The sequence below is a fragment of the Sinocyclocheilus grahami genome, unplaced genomic scaffold, assembly GCF_001515645.1.
Source record: "Sinocyclocheilus grahami isolate Dianchi unplaced genomic scaffold, SAMN03320097.WGS_v1.1 scaffold531.1, whole genome shotgun sequence".
Taxonomy (NCBI): Eukaryota; Metazoa; Chordata; class Actinopteri; order Cypriniformes; family Cyprinidae; genus Sinocyclocheilus; species Sinocyclocheilus grahami.
In genome coordinates, this window is record NW_015505710.1 from 77,551 (window position 1) to 86,575 (window position 9,025).

Below are 9,025 nucleotides of genomic sequence, written 5' to 3' on the forward strand. Positions count from 1 at the left end.
CTAAAGCATTTATTAGTAAACTTTTGTCTGCTTTGTGAGAACATGAAAGCCTCAAAACCTATTGTCATAATATTTTGTCTAGAAGGTGTGATGAAAGAAAGATTATTTTGAAGCAGAGTGAAGCCAGTTCTTTAGTGTGTGTGTGTGTGTGTGAGCGGGGGGGGGGGGGGGGGGGGGAGGGGGGGAAACCACCCCCCCCGGAGGCGGCGGAGCACAAACTCAATTCCTCAGAGGTGCTGTAAAAAGCCAGAGGGCCTGACCCAAAACACACATGAAAAATGACTTGGCATGAGAACAGCATAAAAATGGCTGTGGTCTTCTGCTCTCAAGCTTGGTGACCTCCATACTGAGCCACTGTAGGCAACTAATCAGCAGGCTGCCAGCAGGCTGTGCTACAATCAGTATTTTGATACATCGTGACACATTCTCAATAATGTACAGTGGGGCAAAAAAGTGTTTAGTCAGCCACCAATTGTGCAAGTTCTCCCACTTAGAAAGATGAGAGAGGCCTGTCAACCCTCTACAGACATCTTGGCAATTGAATCGCCATTGGCTAGTAATTTTTTTAGTTTACTCGCCAGACTGATCTAACCTAAAAAATCTAACCTTTCATTAAAAAGTAAGAATTTAAAATGGGTGGGAATCTCATTATGAAATAAATGTTTTTCTCTAATACATGTTGGCCACAATTAATGGTACCCTTAGAAATTCTTATGAGTAAAATATCTCTGAAGTATATTCCCATTCATATTTGTAATTTGTAGCTCACCAGGGTAATTATGAACATGAAATTATCCAGTCATTGCTTCCTGTTTCACAGGAAAATAAAAATGAAGGAAAACAAAGGCCAAATTCCCTTAATCATCCATCACAAGGAGTATAATCAAAGAATATAGTTTTGATGTGCAGAACAAGATTGTTGAGCTACACAAAATAGAAAGTGGCTTTCAGAAAAGAGCTAGAGTAGTGAAAACTCCCATTTCCACCATCAGGGCAATAATTAAGAATTTCCAATCAACAAAAGATGTTACAAACCTTCCTGGAGGAGGACCTGTGTCTATATTGTCCTAATGCACAGTGAGGAGGAGAGTTTGAGTGGTTAAAGGCTCTCCAAGGACCACAGCTGCAGAATAGCAGAGATTAGTTGAGTCTTAGGGTCAAAAAGCCTAAAAATAAATAATTGTCAAACAGCACCTACACCAGACGTTGTTCGGGAGGTTTTCAAGAAAAAAAAATAAAAAAAATAAAGAAAAGGAAATGCTCTCATCCAAAAACAAACTCCAGCATATTCATTTGCCAGACACTACTGGAACTTCAAACAGGACTGGGTTCTATGGTCAGATTAGCAGCAAACACTCAAGATAGGTTTGGTGCACACAGGAGTAAAAAAGTACCCCATGTGTACAATGAAATATACTGCTGGATCTTTAATGTTGTTGGTGTATTTTTCTGCCGGAGGTCCTGGACATCTTGTTTAGATGCATGGCATCGTGGATTCTATCAAATAGCAACAGATAAAAAATGTAAAACTGACTGTCCATGCTAGAAATCTTATAATGGGCCAAGGTTGGCTCTTACAACAGGACAATGATCCAAAAACAAACATCAAAATCAAAACAAAAATGGGTCACTGAGCACAAAACGAATATTCTGCCATGGTTATTCCAGTCCTCTGACCTGAACCCTATAGAAAATGAGTGTGGTGAACTGAAGAGGAGAAGCACCAACATGCAGCTGGAAATCTGAAGGGTCTGGAGTGATTCAGGATGTAGAAATGGTCTCTGATCTTGTCAGATGTTCTCCAAACTCATAGGGCATTATAGGTAAAGACTCAAAGCTGTTATCTTGGCAAAAGGTTGATGCAAAAAGTATTGAATAAAAGGGTACCATTAATTGTGGCCAACATGTATTAGAGAAAAGCATTTATTTCATAATGAGATTTCTCCCCATTTTAAATTCTTATTCTTTAATGAAAGGTTATATTTTTGTATATTTTTAAAAATAAAAGATCAATAGGATTAACAATGCAGATTTATTTTCACAGCCTTTTTTGATCATATTTACCAAGGGTGCCAACAATTCTGACCACGACTGTACATGAAAATGTTTGTAAAATGGCACCGTTTTTAAATATCTGAAAGTACACTTAAGCATTATAATATGATAATCAAGTATTATTTAATGATAGAACTTTAGTAATTAGAATTTAAACTTGATAACCATGTATGAATGCATATTAGTCATTTTAACTGAACTGACTGGTGGTGGTGCTTTTTGATCATTCAGTGTTTCAGGGACAATAACAGGTGAGCGCCAGCCAATGAGATTGCTGTTTGTGCATTAGTTCTGCCCACTACCGGAAAACCCGGCAGTTCTTAAAAGCTAAAGAATTCCAAAGCAACGCTGTTATTTTGACAAGAAAATACAACAAAGAATATTGTTTACATGTAGCGCGTCAATTCTCTCTCTCTCTGCGTGTGTGAGAGACAAAGTGACGGCAAGGTGTGCGCCTTCACACTAGAATTTACGGTACATTAAATACAGGTGCGCTGCGCATTCATTTAGATGAACTGAAAAATAGCACAGATCGCTTGACGGAGAGAGAAACTCTGAAGCACTCAGTCAGTGTTCGGCGAGTGAAAATATATCTGTGCTAAACTTATACTTAGCCTCCAACTCACACACTGGCGAGTAAAGTCTGAAAATGTATTAGCCATTGGCTAATGTTAGACATCATTTAGTCGCCCAATATTAAAAAAATGTACAAATGCAATAAAAATATTGGTATTGGTACTCTTTATCGGCAAGAACCAAAAATAAAAGTATCGGTATCGGGTGAGTACTGGAAAAAGTGGTATCGGTGCATCCCTAATTAGTGGGGTTGTCACTAAAAATTATATTGGCAATTGAGTAAGCAGACAATTATGTTGATACATACGGATACATTTTTGCAAAAATTCATGAAAATAGACTTGAATAGGTGTGTTAAATGTCAAAATTTAAACCATCATAATACCATAATTTGACTGAAACTGCACCAAACACATAACACAGACCACAACAGTAAGCCTATTTTCAGGCGCTGCATAATATCATTGCACCTGCTGCACCCAAAGTTCCTTGATAATTACGCCGGAATGAGAGTATAGTTCCTAGCCATATCGGCCTAGAAAATCCCAACTTCTCATTTTCGGTCGGTCTTAGTACACGATGTAACTACAGAAGAGTCAAGTTTTAAATAGGAAAAATATAGAAACTCTTTGGTCATTTTTGAGGGAGATGCTAACGGTCTAATCAGATTCAATGATCTATGCTAAGCTACAGCTAAAAGTGCTACCGCCAGACCCGGAGATCGGCTGAATGGATTCTAAAACGGTAAAACTCAACTGTTTAACTCTAGGGGAGTTGGAAAATGAGCCTATTTTCAAAAATAGTGGAGTGTTCCTTTAAACATAAGATGAAAAAATATATTAAATCACTCTGAAAGTGCAAAATATCAGCCCTTAGTAGGCCATTCTACCATATCATCTTCAAAACAACACAAACATTAACAAACACAGGCCAGCACTTATAAGAATCATTTTCTTTTAGAGGGCTGCGGTGAGTTTTGCAGTGCTATTATAACCTGTTTCTTTGGTTATTAAATAGGAGCCTAGTAACTCCTAGTTAATCAAATAGCACTATGCCTTAGTGCTATTTGGCTCTCTGCAGTGGGAAAACAAAATCCAAAACCTCTGGGAAGAACACGCTGCTGGCTGAAAATGAAAAGGAAGACTGAATGGAAAAGCACTGTTAAAAGCAGGGAGGCAGATCGGATGGAGGGATTTGTGACAGACCCCCAGTGTGTGACTCACAACAGGAGGAGGGCCCTTATGTTTCCTTTTGACATCCAGTGCCACCTATTTAATCTTATCTTCCTCCAATGTGGAAAGGAACGGATGATGAATTTAATAGAAGATCATTATTCTCCGCAGTATAAAAACACACTGTCCCAGAACAGATGATGAATTCAATAGAAGATCATTATTCTCCGCAGTATAAAAACACACTGTCCCAGAACAGATGATGAATTCAATAGAAGATCATTATTCTCCGCAGTATAAAAACACACTGTCCCAGCACACACACACACATACACCTGCTGGCAAAAAGACCGTTACAGACGTACTTCCTACTGAGAGCAGACAGAAGGGGGGTGGGGAAACAATACACTGCATTTTTTAATTGGAAAAACCAATCTCTTCCTTGCAGTGCCTGACCATCAACAATTAGTAGAAAAACGTATATCTCAAACGGCCGTGTTGCTGTATGAAAAATGAATTTGCACTTTAAAATTTTTCCAGAGCACAGTACAGTACACAAAACTTTAACGAGACGGCTCTGAATAAGACTGTCTGTTTCTGTATATGTTCTCATGTTCATATGTATGAGCGTTTGTTTGGATTGAGACTTTAATTTGTTTGTGGCAAAATCTCTCTCTTTAAAGATCAAAACCAAAAGATGGCTACTTTCTAGGGCTAAAAAATAACCTCAATATTTTTTCTGTCTTGTGATGATTTTCAATATATTGATATGATTTCCATTCAATTGGAGGAACCATCATTTCAACCAAACTGCCATGGCTGCAAATCATATTCAAAATGTACAATGCGAGTAAAATATAGTAAAAATCTAGTTTAAAATGATCAAGGCATGTTTGGGATAAGAACTTTTTTTTTTTTTTTTTTAAGTCTCTTATATTCTGGCTATATTTATTTGATCAAAAATACAGTAAAACAGTAATACTATAAAATGTTTATATGAATATATGAAAATGTAATTTCTGTGTTGAATTTTCAGCAGCCATTACTGCAGTCTTCAGTGTCATATGATCCTTCAGAAATCATTCTAATATGCTGATTTTGTGCTCAATTTGGTGCTTATTTAGTGTCGTATTATTATCAATGTTGAAAATATTAAGCAGTTGTGCTGCTTAATATTTTTGTGGAACTCCTTGATGAATAGAGAGTTTAAAATTATAAAAAATTATCACCCAGCCCTACTAGTTATCCAACAACTTTTGAAACACTAAATCTACCAACGCACTAATAAATGCATACAAATGGCTGCATTGACAGCCAGGCCTTCAAGCAAAGGAAAGAAGACTTCACCTGTAAGTCACCCAGGCTAATCTATAAATGGTTGGCTACACAAATGACGGAATAGCACAGTCACACCGCTACCTCCCCGTCATGTCTGTGACAGCTGCACAAATGCCCACCAGTTGATCTGCTGAACAACCTCATTCTGAGCTGCCTGAAAACACAGATGAACTCAGCTGAAAGAAAGAGAGAGGCACTACAGGATAGGGAATGGTTATTTCTAATATAAGAGGTAGAGAGAACAGTCCTCTAATTGGAGATTCTGGCCAAAATCTCTAAACAATGGTGCCTCAAAACAGCAAGCAATAAGGGTTCGGATTCGAGAGAGAAGAGTGCCAGCCAGGACGGCACCCTTCTGGGTAAAAGGACGTCCAGCAACTAAATGATCCTACAATAAGCAGAAGTGACAAAAGAACCATTTGGTACCACTGACACTACATGACACTCCAATATGGAGGATTAATGTTTCGATGGTCCATGCATGCAAAGCCTTCCTTCATACCGAACATTTCGAGGAGGAGAGGGGAATAGGGGAGTTTGTCCTAGTATGGACTTAAAAAGATATGATAGTTTAATGGGGTCTATATGCACATTTTCACAAAACAATATACTTAAAGGGATAGTTCACCCAAAAATGAAAATGTTATGTTTATCTGCTTACCCCCAGGACATCCACGATGTAGGTGACTTTGTTTCTTCAGTAGAACACAAACAAAGATTTTTAACTCAAACTGTTGCAGTCTATCAGTCTTATAAGGCCCTTTCGCACCGCTTTAGTTCCAGAACTAAACGTACGGTACTAAAGTACTGGGACGATTTTGCGCGAACTATTTCCCAGTACCATTTAAAGGGTTGCATTCGCACCGAGAGTATGTACTAAGAAGTGACGTAAGCCGGTCGACAGCGACGTCATTTGTGCGCGGCGTTCAACAACGAAAACAAAGAACAACAACAACGTTAACAACAGGAGGATGGAGGACGCTGTGATCGGAGCTGTTTTTGTTGTCTCGCGGGTTTCACAATAATGGACATGGAAAGTCGACGTATACGTAAAGCGATTGAAAGAACGGAAAGTAGGACTAAGAATCTCCAACGACAACTGCCAGTGCTACATTTGTTACAAGTGCCTGCACTTCAGCGTCCGTCCATCTATCGCTGTTCTCCATACTTGCGAAATAAGTTGACACAATGTTTACAGTATGTTTACACAGCGTTTTAAATCACGGCGGGGGAGGGGGTTTTCATACGCGTTTGGCCAATCAATGTCTACTTACGTCACGATTAGTACCAGTTGTGCTGGTTAGACCCTGCTCCGGAGTAGGAGCTAATTTGGTTCTCGAAAAAAGGCAGTCTGGTACTAAAATCGCTCCCAGTTCCGGCGGTGCGAACACGCCGAAAAGTGGGTAGTTCCACAATTAGTTCTGGTACTATGAAAAGGTTCTTGCAGTGCGAAAGGCCCTATAATGGATGTCAATGGGCTCCATGGATTTGAGAGTAAAAAAAATAAATAAATAAAAAAAACCATACAGACAAAACCAAATTAAACCCTGCGGCTCGTGACGATACACTGAGGTCTTAAAACACAAAACGATCGGTCTGTGCAAGAAACTGAACAGTATTTATATATTTTTTTTTTACCTCTGATCCACCGCAATGTCAGGTGAACTATCCCTTTAACAATCCAAATGAAATCTTAAACGCAAGCATGATTAATGCTCAACTCTTTATAAAAGCCATGAATTCTGGTACAGCCAGGTAAAGCAAATACATTAAGCTCAAGAGACATGTCAAAAAGTTAAACATTAATTCCTGTGACAAATCCTACATATACATGTCTATAGAAAACCCACCTGAGACTGAATTTCTCACAATGACAGAAGTGCAGTGTGGGCTGTGAAATGAAGAGGCTCTGGAAGAACATGAGTTTCCATTGTTAAATGGTCAGGAGCAGCGACCTATTAAAACAAGAGACACTTTATAAGATTATATTGCTCAGAACAGCACTGTAACAAATCACATTCACTACATGCAACAGGGTTTACTGGCTTGATCTTTACAGCCCTTCAGGTGACCTTATCAAAGACATTAATGACATTTTTTTTTTGTAGTTTTTACGTATTGTTTTTCCCAGACAGTGGTGTACTTTGCATGCAATGTTTGTTCTAGCTACCTGTCCTGGAAATTCCCACTTATGTGATAAGAGCACAAGCTAAGAACATGAAGAACTTTTTTTCAAGACTTGAATGATGTCACAAGTTCTCCCTGGGTAAGTATAGTTACACAAAAACAAAATAAAATTAAAATACAAAAAACGGTATTATATTAGGTGTTTTCGAGCTATAGAGAGCTGACGGCTCCTTATGCTTTCGAATCGCTCTCGCGGTACTTTGATGTCATACACCGATCGGTCTGCGCAGGACAGCTTCAAGTCAAACACACCTAAACCAGGTTTAAACCTACTCTGAAACTCAGAGTTTCAGACCACTGGAGTCTCATGAAAAAAATAAACGTTTAATACAATTACTCTATGTGCTTCCTGAGTTTGTGTTTATAATTGTGTGGCATTCAGAGGCATTTAGCAGTCATATTGTTTTTGAAAAACTCGGATTGGCATGTAACAATCAGTTTCATTTCACAGAAGTAAATCTTCTCAGGTCTGGCAGGGGACTGTAGAAAGGAAACAGCCCAAGCTAACCACAGTGACAAGGCCTGCCTCTGTTAGCAATGCAAAAATGCTCAAAGCTCAATCACATCCCACGCTTTGTGAAAATGTTTTTTGTTGTTGTGTTTTTTTTTTTATATATATAAATTTCTCAAACGATTAGCGCATTCAATTATTCTCCCTCATAATCGGTTCTTGGAACGTTTTCAAAGCACATGGCACAACCCAGTTCGGTAGCGTATAAACAACCAAATGCATGCCAGATTATGCCTATCAATTACTCACTCATCACGTTCAATTAAAACATCTGGGATTAATGGGATTCATGATTATGATCTTAATCAATCCAAATAAAGCAGGTGACACCTGATGACCAAACAGCACAAATACACCATCAATCAAATAGTAAACGTGATGCAAATCCTTGAAATCCCTGGAAAATGAAGACATCATGAGCATGGCATAGAAAATACGACTTTTCCTATTGTCATTCTCTACCACCTTGAATCTGCAATAATACAGTGCTCATTAATACAAGAGATCATTAAACTTGGAAATGTATGCTTCAACTCTCAACATCAGAGAACAGCAGTCTCTACAGGTGCACAATCTGTAAATTAAAATCATGCCAAAAAAGCCCAGAGCCTGAATCGTGGTCCCCGCTCACCTCATTGTGCGCACACATACACACAAATTAGACACTGTTCAATGAGCACTCTGCATTTCTATAGGAGCCCGGCAAGTCCCATTTGTTTACATGGCACTAATTAAGTGTGCTTTAATGGAGGAGCAAAAGTGCCAACAATGAGTCCCTGTGTTGGGAATGAGGGAACGTCTCAGGTTCTGTTCGTCAGTCCTGCATTACACATCACAGCCGTTACAAAAACATGAAAGCAAAAATGACCATTGCGAACAATTCATTAGTAGGGTTAGATTGGGGAAGATGCTCTCCTTAAGTAACAACAGGGTGATGATGAATATTCTATATTACTAATAAAGGAATTAAATGGAGACTTTTGCAAATTCGGATACATCACAAAATTAAAAATTATGAAAGGGAGTCATCCTGTCCTACGATTAAGCTAAACTTAACCCATTTGACATTTGATTTTTGCAGAATGTTAAAAATGTCTGAAATAATTATTTTGTGGAGGGAAAAAAACATGTACAGGCCACTTTTATCATCCAAACATCACAGTGGGGGGGGGGGGGCAAAGTTTTC

General features: G+C 38.6%; 1 long non-coding RNA gene across 1 annotated transcript in view; it reads right to left on the bottom strand.

The window, feature by feature from the left end:
- The window catches only part of LOC107555319 (uncharacterized), a 91,497-nt gene that overhangs the window by 64,625 nt on the left and 17,847 nt on the right, over window positions 1–9,025 (bottom strand). The window contains exon 2 of the long non-coding RNA XR_001605153.1: window positions 6,992–7,096. This is a non-coding gene — a long non-coding RNA (uncharacterized lncRNA). The remainder of the gene's footprint in view (window positions 1–6,991; window positions 7,097–9,025) is intronic.